Genomic DNA, 21,113 nt, shown 5'->3' on the forward strand with positions numbered 1-21,113 from the left:
CGGGGAGTTTATGTTTCATTTGTTGCTGTTCTTTCTGAAGTTTCTCCCTCTCTGCATTCAGTTTCTGTTGCTCTGCCTTCAGCCTGCTAACATACTCTGTTGCTTTTCTCAAGGTGATCACTTTTGTGGCCTTGCCATTTTTTGGAACGTTCCAGCACCTTTAGACCATTCACTTTTGAAGTAAAAAGCGTCCTGGTTATAGATACGTAATATGCGTTTTTGTTTAGATGGGTCAATTCTATAGTGACAGTGGATCCAAATTTATTTTGTCTTATTCAGGTCCCCTTTAAATCCAATGAAGTTTTAGAACTGGAGCCATTTGGCAGCTTTACTTTTGTTTCAATTTGTTTCTTCATTTGAGACTTTGTACTTTCTATCTCAGGTTGTTCACCTACAATGGCCTGGAAGGCTTGTGCGCACTAACCAATTTTCTCTCAAAAGGATTAAAGAACAGCTGCTTCCCCTTCCTATAGAAAGGCTTTGCAGGTACAGGTGCTTTTTGTGGACAGTCCTTTCCATTGGGAGACAGCCAGAGACTTTCTTCCGTGAATTACCTCGGCACTGATTAAAAGGTAACTTTTTTAGTGAAGCACAGTTGTCAGAAAGATTTTCCTTACCAGAATTACAACCTTTTTGTGACCATCTTAACATTGATGAGGTCATTAATTTGGGGGTGACATTTTTGATGAAGAGGCAATGCTATCGAAATCAAGAATTCTTTTCTTTGCCGGCATTCCTAATATTGCTGCATCGATCGGGGTACAATCCTGACTATAATCTTTTGAAGAGCTAGGTTTCATTTTTCTTTCTTTTTTACTTTAAACCCGCTAGAGAGTTCATCCACTGGCTTCACTGGCACAAACCCACTACCGCCAGGACTGGGGACAGGGTGGGACCCACTGCATTTTCAGCTCAACCCTCACCTCATCCACTCAGATATTGTAGAGTGTATTGTTGTGTATGTGGAAAAGGAGAAATCGTTGGCGCCAAGTTTTGAGCATGTTATTTGATAAATTTTATTCTTAGTGTTGCAGAGTGGGGCGTGTGAAGAACTACCATGGTGGCTAAATCTCATCAACTTTTTTTTTGGAATATGTTCGGTGGTACTTTTTGGTCAGACAGTGATTGGGTTATTTTTGTCTTCGGTGAAATGTGATTGGATACAATTCTTTTGGGTAGTATTGGATTGGGGAGAAGATTGAATTTGGGCTCGTGATGAATAAGAAAAGTAGAAAATAAACAATTAGAAATGAGAAGAAGAAAATTAAAGAGTAAAGACTTAGGGCCCGATTTTAACTCACTCAAAACTCACTCACTTAGACATTGATGTTTCAATAGTTACAATATAGATGAGATGCAATGTACACAATGGCACAAGATTTTGTTTTTAAAGATTAGGTCCCATTATAATGCTGCCTTTGGGAACTATACATTGACATATTATAATATAGAGGAGGAGAGGGGTTTTATGGGTTGTGTATTCATGAGGGAGCTATTACATCCAGATGTTGTGTCATATCAGAGAGCCTTATATACGGTTTGCTGCGTGACTTTCACGCTAATGGTCTATTAGTAATTTATCACAAATGTTTGCATAGACGAGTCACTAGTCTGCTGCTTATTTTGGGAACAGACTGGAAACAGGTCTGAAATAAACATCATAAATGCATCAAAAAGAGAAAATGCTGGAAATACTCAGCAGGTCTGGCAGCATCTGTAGAGAGAAAACTTTGGGCTGGATTTTATCAGACATCTAGGGATGGACTGGAGGCGAGGGGGAGCGGGCATAAATGACGAGGATAGACATGGGTGGCATGCCTGTCACCTTCCTGATGCCATGGAATTTTATCAGAGGTAGGGAAGGTCGAGGACAGCCTTCCCACCCAGAGGCCAACTGAGGCCCTTAAAAAGCCAATTAAGGGCCACTTCAGTATTTACCAGTGGCGGGGAGGCCCTCCATCATGTGGGGAGGCTGCCCAGTAAACACTGGTGGCCTCCTGATTGGGCACCCTGTGTCCCCTGATGGCAAGAGCCACCCCTGCTGAAAACCTCCCCCTGCCCTCACTCAGGCTCCCCCTGACCCGTCCTTGCCAAGGCCTGCCTCAGTTGTCCTGGCAGGCCCAACCCCACTCACCTGTCTGCTGAGGCCTTGTCCGTAGCTGCTGCTCTGGGCCTCCTCCTGTACCTCTGATTGGCTGGCAGCTCTTGGGGCAGGATCGTGGCCTTTAAAGGGGACTGCATCCCCGAAATGCGGGCAGTTAATTTTTTGCCCGCTGTTGAATTTAGCTGGAGGTCCAACAAATGGCCGAGGCAGGGTCGCCCCAGCTTTCCAGCCCGATGTGGGGACCCCTACCACCGAATAAAATCCAGCCTAGAGTTTCAGGTCATCACCCTGAAACGTTAACTCTGTTTCTCTCTCCACAGATGCTGCCTGACCTGCTGAGTATTTCCAGCATTTTCTGTTTTTATTTCAGATTTCTAGCATCCGCAGTATTTTGATTTTGTGCACATACATGCAACATAGGGAGTCTTCTGCCAACAAACTCAAAGGGAGGGGAGAGAAACAAAATGGGACTGATACTACTGAGAATCTGAAATAACCATGGAAAATGCTGAAAATTTATTGCCATCATAGTTGATGATAGATTTCCAGCTGAAATGCTCTCCCTTTGAGAAGTTTGCCCACCCTTTCTGTTTTTAGAAGCGAACAGGCTTGCTGTGTATTTCCCGCATTCCCTGCTTTTGCTTCATTTGGACCGGGTATCAATATTTTGTCCAATCAAGACTAAGGCTGGAAAGCTAGTGCATAAGACCCATTAGTCTGGAGCTCACTTATCATATGACCCTGACTGCAGGTAAAGGGGAGCATTTGAGCAGACAGGTTTAATCCCCATTGAGTCACAAAGGTAAAGTTGAATTAACAGTGTGCATATATGTGTAAATAAGGCTCTCCTACATTCCTTTTAATTAGGTTACCCTTTTCACTACTCACTCACTGCACTTTAGATAACCTTTACTGCACAGAATTCTCTGTATACACCTTGCAATAAAGCAGCATGTTATGGCAATTTAACCCTTCAGTGTCCAATGCAAAATGCTCCACAGATTCAAAGAGTGGGCAATTATTTTCAATCTTTTTTAATCTTTCCATAGGATAAGTGATTTAACTATCTTCCTTCCCCTCTACCTACTCTTTCACTAACGTGATACATTGAAAAATGTCTTTTAATCAATACATGGGAGTCACTATGGTGTCAAAATAGCCTGGTAATATTGCAGGTCCTACATCATAAATTTAATGCACCTTCAGGTCCTACAGCACAAAAACCAACATCCTTTCCGGTATGGTGTCATAAAATCTATATTGCTTCAGGTCCTAACTTGTGTAAAATTTTGAAATAGAAACAGAAATGGAAATGTGACAGCGCAACACATTAAAAGATAAAGAAAATTCACTCCTGCTTAATATGTTAACACAGAGAAAACAATTCCTTGTAATTCAGTATTACTTTGATATATATTCTGCTTTATGCAGTGTGTCCTCATATCTATGCTTTAAAAATATCAATCCTGGTTTGTTGTGACTTTCAGGCTTGTTATAGTATCACTGCATTACTCAAAGGTGAACTGGTTGTTGAGTTGCTGCTGTTGGTGATGTGATCAATCCGATCACTGAGAGCTCATTGTGTGACTGTGGGACAAAGTCTTCTCATCAGGGAGATCTATCAAATGATGGTAAAATGGAAAGAAATGGAGGGATAAAGAAAAGACAAACCAAAGAAGTGAGAATGAAAGAGAAAGAAAGAGAGAGAGAGACTGACTGGAAGAAAGATAGATGTGTGGGACAGGAGAGAAGGCAGTCAGAAGGGAAACAGCAAAAGGACAGATTGCCTTATGAATTTTTTTTAGATACAGCCTTTCACTTCCTCTTTGGTGATGGCCATTGTTATTGATGCAGAATGACATCAGATGTTGCACTATCACAATGCTACATTGTTGTTATCCTAGCTTTACAAAAAAGAAAATCTTTCATGCCAACATACTGATTATATTTTCTCATTTGCTTTCCCTTACCTTAACCTACAAATCCCCAATCAATCAATCAATACCTTTCTTTGACATTTCTCTCAATACTAGCCTTGCAAGCAAATGGCTGCCAATCCAAAATTGGTCTAAGGCAATATTCTGGTAATGAAGCTGGGGCTTTAGTGAGAAAATGTCATCCTATCATCCCATCTGCCTGAAACAAGTGCATACATCACATTATTTTTTTTTATCAGTGATTGCCAAAACACCCGTGGTGAAAAATGTGAATAAAATTGTTGGGTAGGGGAAAGGCTTAAATACGGGAACAGTTAGGCAGATAAAGCATAATCCCAGAAGATGGTAGCTTAAGGAAAGAAAAATAACAACAAAAGGTAATTGAGGAAGATGTAAACACCGATGTTTGCAACTCCCTGCATTAACTTATTTGTTATTGAGTTAATGAAGAATTTTTATAATGTACAAACTTGCTAAGATTAATAGAAATGTTGCCCCAGCTTGTGTTCTTTGGAATGACTCTAATAATAATTATTATAGGGCGGCACAGTGGCGCAGTGGTTAGCACCGCAGCCTCACAGCTCCAGGGACCCGGGTTCGATTCTGGGTCCTGCCTGTGTGGAGTTTGCAAGTTCTCCCTGTGTCTGCGTGGGTTTTCTCCGGGTGCTCCGGTTTCCTCCCAAAAGACTTGCAGGTTGATAGGTAAATTGGCCATTATAAATTGTCACTAGTATAGGTAGGTGGTAGGGAAATATAGGGACAGGTGGGGATGTTTGGTAGGAATATGGGATTAGTGTAGGATTAGTATAAATGGGTGGTTGATGTTCGGCACAGACTCGGTGGGCCGAAGGGCCTGTTTCAGTGCCGTATCTCTAATCTAATCTAATTCATAGGGCTGAATTTTCACAGCCCCTCGCGTCAGGGGTCGTGGCAGGGGAGCCCGTAAAATTCTGCTGGAAGAGAACCGCCTCGACCCCCGACGTCGAGAAGGCCCCATCGGATGTTAGCAGCTGCAGCGAGGCCTCAGTGCGGCCCTCCTGCCGCCAAGCCGTGGGGCCTTCATCTAAATATTTAAATGAGTATTAATGAAATGCAAATTTGCTTACCTGCCAATGGCGGCCATCCCACGCCGATTTTACGTCCAACCGGCCGCGACTTGCGCGTCTTTGGAACTCCGTTGGAATTCCGGGATGAGTCACTGGTGGGGAGGGGGTAGGAATAAAATTATTAGGGCGGGAGGGGTGAGGGAGCGGGGAAAATACTTTTTATTGGCTGTGGGAATGGTGGAAAGGGGTTGAAGGGCAAATGTGAGAAGGCGGGGGGGGGGGGGGGGGGGGAAGTTTGGGTCGGGAATAAAATAAGTTTTGTGAATATAGGGCAATGAAAAGACCATGAAAGAGCGTCCATCTTCTTAGATTTAATTTGTTTTTAATAAATAATAATATACCTTTAAAAATGTAAATTTTTGCTGAGGGCTTGAACCCCTTTAAAAATGGCACCGTGTCTGCACGGTAGCACCAGACGCCATTGCCGGGAACGCAGCCGCCACCGCCTCTACATCATCAGGGCAGCCACTCCGGCCCCTCCATTTAAATCATCCTCCGCGCGTAATATTGCGCGGCGGCATTTGCGTGTTGGAAGGCCACTGCTTTCACAGTGTGCCGTCGCAGAGCTTGGCGTGTTGATAAAATTCAGCCCATACTGTGCAGAAGCAGTAGGCGATGGATTTAGATTCATTTAAGCAGCACTGGACTTTAGTTTGTTAACCTGTTATACTCTGGATAGGCCAGGCATTTAAAGGACAAAGGGAGGGAGATCTTTAGCACAGCTGCCCATTTCTCACCTGAAAGATGGGCATCAGTAGAAAATTGCGGCAGAACCACAACTGCCCCATTGCCATCCAGGGCCAGTCTGGTATAATTTAAGGTGAGCATGAAAATTAGCAAGCATGCTGCCCGCCTCAAACAGAATCAAGGCTGCTTAAATATGCAAATCAGGGTTCTATGCCAGTTTTAGCATCCCAATTGCAAATTTTAGATAAAACTGGGCTACACGTACACACCTAGGCATACCAGGCATTGGGCAGCCTAGCCAGTGATCCTTAATAGGATTGGAGGAGAGTGAGCTAAAGAAAGGGGCTGAGGAAATTTTTTGTGTTAACTTTTCTGAATTCGGGACGAGTGCTGCTGCTGGGCCAACAAAAAAAACTGTCCTGTTCCCAACCCATTTGAGGTGACCTGCATGGACTAACTTCCCATCGCCCACCAACCCCCATCTCCCACCAGTCCTCCCACCCCAATCTGCTAACCAACTCAATGTGGAAGGAGGCCAGTTTCCTGCCCTTTCACAATCACTGAGGTACAACAGATGTCTATTGGTGCCCATAGCTCACGAACCAATATGGTTCTGGCCTCCCGACGCTGACGTTGGGTATGTCGGTCAATGCTCCGACGTCACGCTCGTTTTTGGGCAGAAATCATATTTCTCACCTAAAAGCATAAACTCTCATTAGTTCAACCATCTACATGTCAGCTATAGTTCATAGTAGCACTCTTTCCTCTGAGTCAAAAAGATATGAGTTCAACACCTATTCCAGAGATTTGATCTGGATTGACAATCCAGTACTGAGGGAACGCTGCACTGTCAAAGGTGCCATCTTTCAGATGGAACATTAAACCGAGGAACCACCTGCCTTCTTGGCTGGACAGGAAAGATTCCATGCCACTACTCAAGGGTAGTTCTCCCCAGTGTCCTGGCCAATATTAATCACTCAACCAACATCAGTAAAACAGATTAACTGGTCATTATCTCGTTGCTGTTTACGGAACCTTGCTGAATGCAAATTGTCTGCCGTATCTTCTACTTTACAACAGTGACTCCACTTCAAATCATACTTCATTGGCTGTAAAGTATTCTGGGACGTCCTGAGGTGGTGAAAGGCACAATATAAAAGAATGTCTTTCTTTCTTTACCTATATGCCATTGCACTGAAGTTGCAAAATATTTGAAGTTACTTATTCAATGAAGAAATCCATCGGGCATATTGTTACATTCAAAAACAGTTCTAGTTTCCATCAGAATAGGGTCAGCACAACACAAAGCACAATATGCACTATGAAAGTATTACTGCTGATGTTGAGGATTCTTTAATTGTATCTTCAGTCATATTCATATGTTGTATCATGGGTGGGCATGTTATTTTAACATTGGGCAATGGTGTAAAATGGGTGATATCGAATTCGCTGTCCATTATACACCAACCCTGGTTGTCCTTTCTGTTGATGTCAAGTTTACACGATCATCCAAAGTTAACAGTATGCCCCTCAAAGGCTCAGTCTCAAATTGTAGTATCAAGGAGTATGAGAAGATTCTCCAGAGCCAATCCTTGTTGTGCATTCAATAATACAAAACACAAACTCTGGGAGCTATTTTCCCCTGTGTGTAAAATTAAAGAAAAAATATCTTACTTTTTCTCACCTACGATCATTTCTCAAATGGTACTCTGATGGAATCAACAGTGAAGTTCCACCTCTCCCTTTTCCATCATCCAGGTAGGATGACGTAAGGTCTGACAAGTTAGAATTCAAGAGTTTTACAGACTGTTGGCAGTGAGATTTTATAGCAAGTTAGATTGGGTTGGGTTTCTATTCCTTATTTTCTGGGAACCATTCATAATTTTGAGGCAAAAAAATTCTGCACTGATTAAGCTGATAGTCTAGGCGGAATGCTACCTGTAATTATTCTGGAAAAATTAGAAAAGCTATCAATGTCATACTTATTGATGTACATAAAATATGTAATTGCTTTACTGAACACTTGTAACATTAAGTACATCTAGTCAGCAACTGTGGCATCTTCAGATTAATAGGATTGGGCTTAATTTGTGCAACAGGAGTTTACAATTTATTTAGAATTGTCAATAAGATTGTTCTTTCAATTAATCAAAAATGTTGGCATAACTAATGTGTTCAGATTTACTGTTTTCAGTTAGTGAAAGTTCAGTGAATTCACAGTGGCACCTTGCCCTGCTCATGCAAGCAAAGGAGAAATTAGCCCTTGAAAAGATATTGTGCAGTATTAATGTGAAAATACCCAACCTGTTCATGCAAAGTTGTGTTATCCACTACTTGAATGGAAGAATTAAACTGAAACCTTCCACTATTATATCAAAGGTGTTAGCTAAAGCAATGTCACATCAAATTAAGCATTTGCGGACTAATAGCTCACAGTAATCTCAAAGGGTTATGTGTTTGGAAAATAATATTAGGAATTTGTTTTAATGTCAGTAACTATGTCAGTTTGTCAGTAGAAGATCTAATGCAGGTGGGAAGTATACAGTAAATGGCAGAACACTTAGGAGTATTGACAGGCAGAGAGATCTGGGCATACAGGTCCACAGGTCACTGAAAGTGGCAACGCAGGTGGATAAGGTAGTCAAGAAGGCATATGGCATGCTTGCCTTCATTGGTCGGGGCATAGAGTATAAAAATTGGCAAGTCATGCTGCAGCTGTACAGAACTTTAGTTAGGCCACACTTAGAATATTGCGTGCAATTCTGGTTGCCACACTACCAGAAGGACGTGGAGGCTTTGGAGAGGGTACAGAAGAGGTTTACCAGTATGTTGCCTGGTCTGGAGGGCATTAGCTATGAGGAGAGGTTGGATAAACTCAGATTGTTTTCACTGGAACGACAGAGGTGGAGGGGCGACATGATAGAGGTTTACAAAGTTATGAGCGGCATGGACAGAGTGGATAGTCAGAAGCTTTTTCCCAGGGTGGAAGAGTCAGTTACTAGGGGACATAGGTTTAAGGTGAGAGGGGCAAAGTTTAGAGGGGATGTGCGAGGCAACTTCTTTACACAGAGGGTGGTGAGTGCCTGGAACCTGTTGCCGGGGGAGATGGTGGAAGCAGGTACAATAATGACATTTAAGAGGAATCTTGACAAATACATGAATAGGATGGGAATAGAGGGATACGGTCCCCGGAAGTGCAGAAGGTTTTAGTTTAGGTAGGCATCAAGACCGGCGCAGGCTTGGAGGGCCGAATGGCCTGTTCCTGTGCTGTACTGTTCTTTAAACTGTCATTATAAGCCAGGGGCACTTTAGGAAAGTAATTTTTAAGTTTGCACATGGAGGAAATATACTGAGAGTGAAAGAATGAGATAAAGCGATGTGGAGCAAGATATTAGAATGAAAACACACCGATATTACAGAAAATTAAGCTCGGCATAGGCAATAGACAATAAAGAAGGAGGGAATGAAAAATCTGGGAGAGTGAATGAGTGAGAGAGAGCAGGAGGGTACATAAAGGCAGAGGTAGACAACAGAAAGAGCAATTGAAGCCTGGTTAATAAGTGTTACTGCATGTTATTTTTCTAAAGTGCTTACTTAATTTATGTCCCAGATCTACTCAATGAAGTGGTACAGAGAATAGTTGTAACTACTTAACTATCCAATAAGCAGTTAAAAAAAAGTCCATTCACAGTCAATGTAGAAAAGCAGGATTAGGAATAGTCTGCTTTAGAAAAATAGGGTTTGATTTTAACCTCCCTTGCCCAGTGAGAATAGTACAAGGGAAGAAGTTAAGGTAAGGCTGAGTCCACCTACCAGCCTCCATTCCATTCCTGCCGGGTGAAATCTTGCCTTCACTGAGTTTGAATTCGGCCGAGGCTCCTGCTGGCAGCTGGTAAAGCTTGAATTTAGAGTTAATGTCACAGCCCGATGACATAACAGTGCCATGATGTAATTTTTACATAGACCTGGGGAGAGGCCCACCCAGTGTTAAAGTCACCAGAAGAGGCCAAGATACATAATCTTCAGAGGAGCAGGAAGATGTTCTCATGTCACTATCTCTCCCTCATCACACTGGCACCTGTTTGGTGACCACTCCCATCCCCACCACAGCCCTTTCAATCACCCTCCATGCCACCAGAACCTGCCTTATGCCATGGCCTATTCTCTTAGATGCCTGGCAGTGGCTGTTTCCTGCCTCAGTTCCTGCCTTGACAGCATTCCCACCAGCTTCAAGCAAGGCACCAATCTCAATTATCCCAATGCGGCCCTTATATTGAGGCCAACTAGGCCTCTCTTGCTTTATAATTGTCTGGGCCCTCCACGTATCACGCCCTCTAGTGTTTCCCTAACCACCCCACATCCCACCACCACCAGCCTGAAGTGTTACTTTGTGCAATTGTTTGTGACATTTTATTGGTGAGGTATAGCTCTTGTCTAAGCCATAAACTGCATAAAAGGTCTTACAGTAGCTTCTGGATCATACACTACAATTCCTTAAATAGTGTAAACAAAATAAGGACATTCTCTGGAGTAACTCCTGATTTACTGAATGTTTGATAATTACTTAATAACATTCACTATGACTGTGTCCAGGAGGTGTAAAATTCTTCATTTATATTAGTTAGATTTGATTTGTTTATTTTTATATCCAGTATTTAAATTTGTAGTCCCCTTTCTCTTGGATTTGATTATCATCTATATTCATGTTTCTCACAGATGAAATATCATAAAGGCACCATTGGAAATCCTCATTCACTATACATCCATTCAAAAATAGGCAGTTGCATTATAAGATAAAAGAAATTAGGGAAATACATTATATTATATATTGCTCATTCACATCCCTTGGCAACACTAGCCACAAGGATGTCTGTGACTCCTTGGCAACCTGCATTGCAAGGGCCATAGCGGATGGGGTAGGAGAACAGAAATTTCCCAAATCTGGTTTTCAGCTTGCCAAAATTGAAGAAACAACTGGACCATTTGAATTAGATTTTCTCCCTTCCAAAACCTTGTAGAACCCTAACACTGCAACAAGGTGCCACAGCAAAATTCCTCCCTCCACTCACTCAGCCAGGCATCCCAGATGTGCTGAAAGCAGTGACGATATTAACCCGAAATGTTCAAATTGACCTGATCCCAGGATTTTGAATGGGGTCAGGGGTATTATCGTTGAGCAGGTCAAATCTCTGCCCCACAACAGATCTGCTGCCCCAAATCCAGGACCTCCCCCGGAATTTTGTGGCTGTGATTGTTCCTTAGACTCAGTGATATGATCAGTGTAGAGGATTGGATAACTCCTTTGTATGCCTCATTCCACTGTGTCTGAACTTCCCTTTACCAAACAAAATGGAGAGTATTTTGCAATGCTATTTCAGCAGTTGCCCTAAAGTGTAGCACTATTGCCATAATGTTGTGTATACCAGCAGCCAGTGTTCTTTTGTCCATGCTTCAGACTAATGGTTGTAACTTAATTATTACAACTTTACCAAGTGAGAAACATCAATTGATTAGTGGGAAATAATGCAGCTGGTACACAGTACATAATACGGTTAGTATACTTTATATAATACAGTTGGTGTACATTAAATAATAATGCAACATGCATATGTAGTATAAACAGCTAGTATACATTATATGATAATATAGCTTGTATATGGGAGGGCCTAATGAGAGTGAGCAATTAATATTAGTAAAGAAAAACTACTGAAGAGATTAATAGGGCTAAAAGCTAACAAATTCCCAAGGCCTGATGTGTTTTAAAAGAGGTGGCTGGAGAGAGAGTGGATGCATTGATTTTGATCTTCTGGAATCCTCTAGATTCTAGAATGGACCCTGTGGATTGGATTGTTCAAGAAAGGAGAGAGAGAGAAAACAGGAAATTATAGGCCAGTTAGCCTGCCATCAGTAGAAGGGATGTATACCTGAAACCAGACTCCCAAAGCAATTGTTCTTAGAACTTGGTCATGGCAGAAAACTCCCAGGAGGACAGGGGAAATGCTTTAGAAATGTCCTCAAAGCACCCCGAAGAGATCAAACATCCCCATCGACTCGTGGGAGTCCTTGGCTCTTGACCATCCTAGATGGAGAAAGCTCCGTCGGGAAGGCATCATACACCTCGTAGGACTTCATCGGGAACATGCGGAGGTGAAGTCGAGGTGTTGGAGGGAGAGCACAAACCTCAAACTACTCACCTACCTGACCCTTCAAGCACCACCTGCCCCTCATGTAACAGAGTCTGCAGATCACACATTGGACTTATCAGCCATCTCAGAACCTATTGAACCAGAGAGGAAGCTGGTCATTCTCGATCCCGAGGGACTGCCTAAGAAGAAGAAGTAGGGAAAAGGCTGGAATCTATTCTTAAGGATGTGGTAACAGGACACTTGAAAAATCACAATATAATTAGCCAAGTCAGCATGGTTTTAGGAAAAGGAAATCATGTTTGACAAACTTATCAGAGTTTTTTGAGTGTGTTACGAGTCGGGTAGATGAGGGGAAACCTTATAGTTGGTGTATAGTTGGATTTTCAGAAGGCATTGACAAGGTGCCACACAAGAGGTTGTTACACAAGATTAGGTCTCATGGGATTAGGTGTAACACATTAGCATGGATTGAGAATTGGTTAATGAGCAGAAAACAATGAAGAGGAATAAACGGGTCATTCTCAGAATGGCAGGGTGTAACTAGTGGAGTGCTGCAAGGATCAGTGCTTGAACCACAGTTATTTATAATCTATATCAATGACTTAGATGAGGGGAATGAATGTAATATATCCAAGTTTGCTGACAATATAAAACTCAGTGGGAAAGTAAACTGTAAGGAGAATGCAAAGAGGCCACGAAAGGTCAAAGACCAGTTAAGTGATAGGGCAAGAAGATGACAGATGGAGTATAATGTGGGGAAGCATGAAATTATCCACTTTGGTAGGAAGAATGGAAAAGCAGAATATTTTTTAAAAGGTGGGAGATAAGTAAGTGTTGGTGTTCAGAAGGATTTGGGTACACAAATCACAAAAAGTTAATATCTATCTATAGCAAGCAATTAGGGAAGCCTTTATTGCAAAGGAGCTGGAATATAAGAGTATTAAAGTCTTGCTGCAATTATGTAAGGTTTTGGTGAGACCACACCTGGAAAACTGTGTACAATTTTGCTCTCCAAACCTAAGGAAGGATATAAAAACAAGAAATGCTGGAAATACTCAGCAGGTCTGGCAGCATCTGTGGATCTGTGGAGTGAGAAGCAGAGTTAACGCTTCAGGTCAGTAGCCTTTCATCAGAAGGAAGGATATACTTGCCTTACAGGGGTGCAACAAAGATTCACTAGATTGATTCCTGAGATGAGAGGGCTGTCCTATGTGGGGAGATTGAGTAGAATAGACCTTTCTTCTCTGGAGTTTAAAAGAATGAGAGGTGGTTTCATTGAAACGTATAAAATTCTTAGAGGCCTTGACAGGGTAGATGCTGAGAAGCTGGAGAGTCTAGAACTAGAGGTTATAGTCTCAGGATAGGGAGTCAGCAATCTCGGATTGAGAAAAGGAGAAATTTCTCTGTTCGTGGGTTGTGAATCTTTGGAATTCTCCAGCCCGGAGGGATGTAAATGCATAGTTGATGAGTAAATTCACGACTGAAGTCACTAGATTTTGGGATACAAAGGGAATCAAGGGATATGGGGATAGGGTGGGAAATTGGGGTTGAGGTAGAGGATCAGCCATGATCCTATTGAATGGCAGAGCAGGCTTAAAGGGCCAAATGATTTACTCCTGCTCTTATTTCTTATACTCTTATGTTATTAGAAAATATTTGACACCGAGTCACATAAAGAGATGTTAGAACATAATGACCAAATATTTGGTCAAAGAGGTAGGTTTTAAGGAGTGGCTTAAGCGAGGTTGAGAGGCTTAGGGAGAGAATTCCTGAACTTAGGGTCTAGACAACTGAAGGCACTGGCATGGTGAGGTTACAGAGATAGGGAGGTGCAATAGCTTGCTGAGCGCAAATTGGCCACCACGTTTTCTACATTACAACAGTGACTGCACTTCAAAAAGTACTCGTTGGCTGTAAAGCATTTTGGGATGTCATGTGGTCGTGAAAGACACTATATCAATGCAAGTCTTTCTTTTATATAACAATACTGACAGTGTGTGTATCACATAATGATGCAGCCAGTATATTTATTTGCATTTGCTCTATATCATCTAATAATACAGCACGTTTTGGTTTTAAGGTTTTAAATATGCAAAATATCCTGCTGGTTCATCTTACCAGAAACAGATGAAGTGTTACAGAAAGCATTCCTGCTGATTTACAAATCCAACAGCTTAGTCTCTTTATGTTCCTGAACGCTCACAAGTGTAGATGCACAATGATGTATTTAAGGTAATTAGTCTGAAAGACAAGATAAATGAATACTGAAGATTGCCATGTTACAGAGGACAGATGATGAGACATTACTGATGCTTTGCTGCCAGAGCATAACAGGTTCTTTGAAGCTAATAATTAAACCACAACTTGTAAAACAATGTTGGAAATTCAGAATTGTATTAAATATGATTTAAAATTCAGACTGCTTTGCTCATTGCCTAACTCCCCTACTGGGATACAACCAGTCTTGCTGGCTATGTCTTAATTCATATTAGATATCAGTTATATTCCTTTGTTTTGTCTTCTGTAAGTACGCAGGCTCTGTATGCTTTCTTTCTCCATGGGTTTGCAAACTATGCAAAGTAATTAATGAAAATGATAATCATTGAGCTCATAAATAAATCACGCTGCTTTAAATTCACCAACTTATTACTAGCCAAATTATTTTCCCGATCACTTCATCAAACATGGTGTCCTCTATTTAATCTTGTTAGCTGTTTTGAAGAATGTGATGAACTGCAGGTTTCTCACTAGTTTCTGATTCCAATTTGTCGTGAGAAACGATCAACTAGACTCCTATCGAAAAAATCCAATGGCAAGTTTTATTTTCTATTCGGTGCATCACGAATCTTGCAATGGAATGTTTGTCCCCAGTAAACTCAACTAAGATCTGACAGTAGTTCTCTCATAGTGAGTGGCAGTGGGAGAGCATTTTGGTGGTTGTGATCATAATTCAGTCAGTTTTAACATAATTATGGAAAAGGACAGAGATCGAACAGGAGTTAGAGTTCTCAATTGGGACAAGGCCAATTTTACTAAACTGAGGAATGAGTTAGTGAAAGTGGACTGGAAACAGTTACTTGAAGATAAATCAGTGTCAGAGCAGTGGGAAGCATTCAAAGGGGAGATTCAAGGGATTCAGGATAAATATGTTCCCACAAAGAAAAAGGGTGAGGTGGCCAAATCTAGAGCCCCATGGATGTCAAGGAGCCTACAGGGTAAGATAAGGTAGAAAAGGAAAGCTTATGTACGACACCGAGAACTCAATACTACAGAAAGCTAAGAGGAGTATAGAAAGTGGAGAGGTGAAATCAAAAAGAAAATTAGGAAAGCAAAGAGAGAGCATGAAAGAATATTGGCAAGCAAAATCAAGGTGAACCTAAAGATATTTTATCAATACATTAAGAGTAAGAGGATAACTAAGGAGAGAGTAGGAACGGAAGACGGGGTTCTTAATGGTATTGTTCTTAATAAATATTTTATGTCTGTCTTCATAAAAGAGGGGGCGATGCAGATATTGTAGTTAAGGCGGAAGAGTGTGAAGTATTGGATGTGATAAACACAGGGAGAGAGGAAGTATTAATGGGATTAGCAGCCTTGAAAGTTGATAAATCACCAGAGCCAGATGAGATGTATCCTAGGCTGTTAAAAGAAGCAAGAGAGGAAATAGCAGAGGGTCTGACCATCATTTTCCAGTCCTCACTGGATACAGGTGTTGTGCTGGAGGATTGGAGAATTGCTAACGTTGTACTTCTGTTTAACAAGGGAGTGAAAGATAGACCGAATAATTACAGGTCAGTCAGTCTAACCTCAGTAGTGGGCAAATTATTGGAATCTATTCTGAGAGACAGGATAAACTGTCACTTAGAAAGGCACAGGATAAACTGTCACTTAGAAAGGCACGGGTTAATCAAGGATCGTCAACATGGATTTGTTAAGAGATCTTTTTTGACCAAATTAATCAAATTTTCTGAAGAAGTAACAAGGAAGATAGATGAGGGTCGTGCAGTTGATGTGGTCTATATGGATTTTAGCAAGGCTTTTGACAAGGTTCCACATTACAGACTGGTTAAAAAAATAAAATCCCATGAGATCCAGGGAAATGCAGCAAGGTGGATCCAAAATTGGCTCAATGGCAGAAAACAAAGGGTAATTGTTGATGGCTGTTTTAGCAACAGGAGGGCAGTTTCCAGTGGCATTCCTCAGGGCTCAGTACTGGGTCCCCTCTTTTTTATATTAACAATTTGGACATAAATGTAGGGGGCATGATCAAGAAGTTTGCAGATGATAGAAAGATTGACCGTGTGGTAGATAGCGAGGAGGATAGCTGTAGGCTGCAGGAAGATATTGATGGTCTGAGCAGATGTGGCAGAAAAGTGGCAAATGGAATTCAACTTGGAGAAGTATGAGGTGATACATTTGGGAAGGTCAAACAAGGCAAAGGAATACATAATTAATGGAAAAATAGTGAGAAGTGTAGAGGAAGTAAGGGATCTTGGAGTGAATGTCCACAGATCCCTGAAGGTAGCAGGACATGTCGATAAGGTGGTTAAGAAGACATATGGAATCTTTTCCTTTATTAGCCGAGGTATAGAATACAAGAGCAGGGAGGTTATGCTGGAACTGTATAGCTCATTGGTTAGGCCACAACTTGAGTACTGCGTGCAATTCTGGTCACCTCATTACAGAAAGGATGTAATTGCACTAGAGACGGTACAAAGGAGATTTACAAGGATATTGCTAGGACTGGAAAAATGCAGCTATGAGGAAAGATTGGATATGCTGGGGTTGTTCTCCTTGGAACTGAGAAGGCTGAGGGGAGATCTAATTGAAATGTACAAATTTCGAGGGGCCTGGATAGAGTGGAGGTGAAGGGTCTATTCACCTTCACAGAGAGGTCAGTGATGAGGGGGCATAGATTTAAAGTGACCATTAGAAAAATCAGAGGGCAGATGAGGAAAACTTTTTTCACCCAGAGGGTGGTGGGGGTCTGGAGTTCACTGCCTGAAAGGGTAGTTGAGGCAGAGACCCTCAACTCATTCAAAAGGAGTCTGGATATGCACTTCAAGTGCCGTAATCTGCAGAGCTATGAACCAAATGCTGGAAGGTGGGATTAGAATAGGTGGATTGTCTTTCGGCTGGCACAGACATGACGTGCCAAGTGGCCTCTTTCTGTGCCTTAAACCTTCTATGATTCTATATACTGGTAGGTAGGTTTGTGTGAAGAAACAAGTTCCTAACTTCTACACTGGATGACTTGGTCCTTATTTTAAAGTTATGTTCCCTTACTCTAGACATCCACCCATCAGCGAAAAAGTTTCTCTCCAGCTACCCTACCAATGCCTTTCAAAATCCTGAAAACCCTCAATTAAATCACCCCTCAACTTTATATATTCCCATAAATACAAGCCTAGTTTAATGTAATTTCTCCTCATAATTTAACCCTTGGAGCCCTAATAACATTCTGGTGAATCTGCACTGCATTCTTTCCAAGGCCAATATATACTTTCTAAGGTGCAGTGCCCAAAACTATACACAGTGCTCCAGATGTGGTCTAACCAGGGCTTTGTATTGCTGTAAAAATTTATTCAAACATTCCATTAACCTCTGCTTTTTTTTATATACTTGACAACTACATTTTACTGATCTGTGTACATGAACCCCTAAATATCTTTGGACCTACACTGTTCCTAGCTTTTCACCACTTAAAAACCACTTAAATCTATCCTTTTTTGGTTCAATATGGATGACCTCACAATTACCTGTGCTGAAATCCATCAGCCATAATTTTGCCCACTCACTTAATCTATCACTGTCTCTTTGTAATTTTATCTCTGATCTGCATTACTTCCTATAACCACTCATCAGCAAACTTGGATATATGGCTTTTTAATGTGTTACCCAAGACATAATTAAATACAGTGAATAGTTGAAGCCCTAGCACAGATCCTTGGGGACACCAATAGTCACTTTCTTCCAATTCGAGTACATACCTATCATCCCTACTCGCTGTCTCTTACAACCTAACCAATCTGCTAACCAGGTCAATAATTTGCCTTCAACTCCATGAGCTTTAAATTAACTAACAATCTCTTATGTGAATGCCTTCTGTAAGTCCAGATAAACTACATCCATAGACATTCCTCTGTCTCCTATAGTTATATCTTCAAAAAAAATCAATTATGGTCATTTGGTGTACATAACTTGAATATTGCTCAAAACAGAGACATTTTGTCAAAGTTTTTCGTCTTGCACTGATCAGGACAATTCGCCAGAATACCAATGTAAGGGAAAGCAACTAATTTATGCTGTATGAGAAGACCATGCTGATAGGTTGGCAAGTGGACTCTGATTGGTAGAGGCATTGCCATGGAGAATGCACCAGTTTATGGTGGCTGACAATTAACTGCCAAGCTTTGTTTGAAATTTAAACCAGGCCACTTGACTCTGATTGGTCAAGGCATTGCTGGGCAATGTTCTGTATTAATCTGTGTACCTCCTAAAGTCTTCCCAAATAGAAAGGTAGTATTCGGGATGTAATTGTCATCATGTCTGATTCTGGGGCATGGAATTTTGCAATGGAGTTCCATTTTCAATCAGGCCATTTGATTTTTAATTTTAAAATGGAAGGGTGAATGTTGAATAAGTACATAATGCTGATCTGTGCTGCAGCAACTTACCTGCCTCACACTGGCCTAGCAACTTTGGTATGCCTAGGCATGATTCTTGTCAGAAAGAGCACAAGAAATTAGCTTTCCTCAAGAGAGGATGTTACTTCATTTCATGTTGTCTTGTTCACAATGGAGTCAATCCAAAATAGACTAAATTCAGGCGTAAGGCTGGGAAATTCTGCTTGTCAACTCGCCTGGGGCATTCCTGTCTCAATGAGTTCGAAGACATGGAAATTAGGCAGCTTCTATGTAGTAATGCACTTATCCCTCCATTTCAATCGTACGTGGCTTATTTCTCTCCTTTTTTTTTTACAGCATCTGTGGCAATGTTCTGTTGCTTTCCTATCTCTTCCCAACTCTGCAGCCTAGTTCATCCATATGTTCATCCAGTGTTTTTATTCTAATCAGTACAGTGTTTATTTCTTCTTAAAGTTCAGGTTGCGATTTTTTTTCTGATTTCAGTGAGTGAGGCATTGATTTTAATAAGTGCAGGAATTGTACCTGTGACTGTATCTTTATTATTGAGCAACCTCACCACAAGCCATAGGCCCCATAGTGAGGGCCATTACAAAGGTTGGAAAAGTGATGGGGAGAAAGTTGGATAAGTAAGGAAGCAGTGACGAGGTGAGGTCGCTCTTGGGATTTAAAAAATGTAGGCTGCAGAAGTGACAAAAGATGGAGAGAGGTAAGGAGCTCCAGGAAAGAATGGAATAGAGTAGGTGACATCCACATGAGGATAAAAAATGACTAAACTGCAAAAAGCTCTTAGAACTTTACCAGTTTTACTGTGCACATGACTGTCTACTGTCTGTTGCCCCTAACACTGCATAGCAACCACATAAATACCATGTTATTCAACAACAGGGACTGTTCCTGCTTATTCAGCTAATATCAAGATCTGTGACTCAGTTTGATAAAAGGATCTTTCATCAACAGTGAACTGGCAGCCAGGCCTAGTACATGTGTAATTAATTGACTATTTACTTGACACCTTCTTGCATTAGACTATAAAGCAAAGTACTCAAAGGGCTAATAAAAGATAATCCCTGAACAGATCAATGAAACAGCAAAGAACATGATGAATAAATGTGACTATAAAACTTTTCATTTCAGAGGAGGAAAAAAAAGTAATCCCTTCATTCGTGCTTGTGATGCTATTAATGTATCTATTTTGATATTCTCGCAGATTTGATAGTAAAGAAATGCAATGCTATGAGCTGCCAGTTCCTGTGTTTGAACTTTTCGAGCCGTTAAATCATAAAAGCAAATGGATTTGTGCCTGTGACATACTCTATGATATGTAGAGAGGGATTAGCCTAGTTTGGCGATGCTTCAGAGCTTTATGCTTGTGCAGTCTTCGATTCCTCACAAGTTATTGCATTCCCTACAGCAGAGAGTTGTGAGATTGTACCATTTGTTAAATTGATTAAAATAATTAAGCAGTAATGTATGAAAATTGCAATCGATTCAGTGAGCTGAAAAAATGGAATCTTCTGTTCAGTTTAGCCGCTGAGTAATATTCTGCAGTTAAAGCATCTTTGATTGAAAAATCTCAGAATCAATATTATGAGATTTTGTAAATTAACCACTGTCCAAGACACAGTGAATGTTATAGCTAAAAGCTTAAGGAAACACTACACAAAAGCAGAGCTGAGGAACCAGTCACAGCCAATATATAACCTTTCAGGCAAATGCCCACACCTTGAGGACAAATATGGAATATACTTTTGTCGGTCATTTAACAAACAGTAGCTTGACAGTAAATGTTATGAAGCTATTTTTAATTTTTTAGAATGTAATCTGTGTAGTCTTTATTACCCAATTGATTTTCCCCATTTTTTCCATTTATCGTCCCTGGTTAGACCACTTACCATGATACAAGCTCGTTCATCAATATGGGTAGGATTATCTGTCTGGACTAGTTACATTATCCAGCTGGAAAGACATGTGCTGTGGTTACCAGCATAAGATATAGGAGCAGGAATGGGCCATTCGGCCCTTTGAACCTGCTCCGCCATTCAATATGATCATGATTGACCTATTACCTCAACTCCACATTCCCGCACTCCCCCCATATCCCTTAATCTCCTTAGTGTCCAAAATCTATCAATGTCTGTCTTCAATATACTCAATGACTCTGGGATAGAGAATTCCAAAGATCCACAACCCTTTGAGTGAAGAAATTTCTCCTCATCTCTGTCCTAAATGGCCAACCCCTTCTAAGGCTGTGATTCCTAGTTCTAGACTCCCCAGCCAGGGGAAACATCCTCCCAGCATCTACTCTGCCAAGCCCCTTAGAATTTTATATGTTTCAATGAGATCACCTCTCATTCTTTGAAGCTCTAGGGAATATAGGCCTAGCCTACTCAGTCTCTCCTCATGGTATATTCCTCTCGTCCCAGGAATCAGTCTAGTGAATTTTTGTTGCACTCCCTTCTAGGCAAGTATATCCTTCTTTAGGCAAG

At 41.2% G+C, this 21,113-nt stretch overlaps 1 long non-coding RNA gene across 1 annotated transcript in view; it reads left to right on the forward strand.

The window, feature by feature from the left end:
* Positions 1-409: 409 nt before the first annotated feature.
* LOC137378267 (uncharacterized) overlaps positions 410-21,113 on the forward strand; it is a 65,743-nt gene continuing 45,039 nt past the window's right edge. Inside the window, exon 1 of the long non-coding RNA XR_010976586.1 lies at positions 410-572. This is a non-coding gene — a long non-coding RNA (uncharacterized lncRNA). The remainder of the gene's footprint in view (positions 573-21,113) is intronic.

The sequence above is a fragment of the Heterodontus francisci genome, chromosome 16, assembly GCF_036365525.1.
Source record: "Heterodontus francisci isolate sHetFra1 chromosome 16, sHetFra1.hap1, whole genome shotgun sequence".
Classification (NCBI taxonomy): Eukaryota; Metazoa; Chordata; class Chondrichthyes; order Heterodontiformes; family Heterodontidae; genus Heterodontus; species Heterodontus francisci.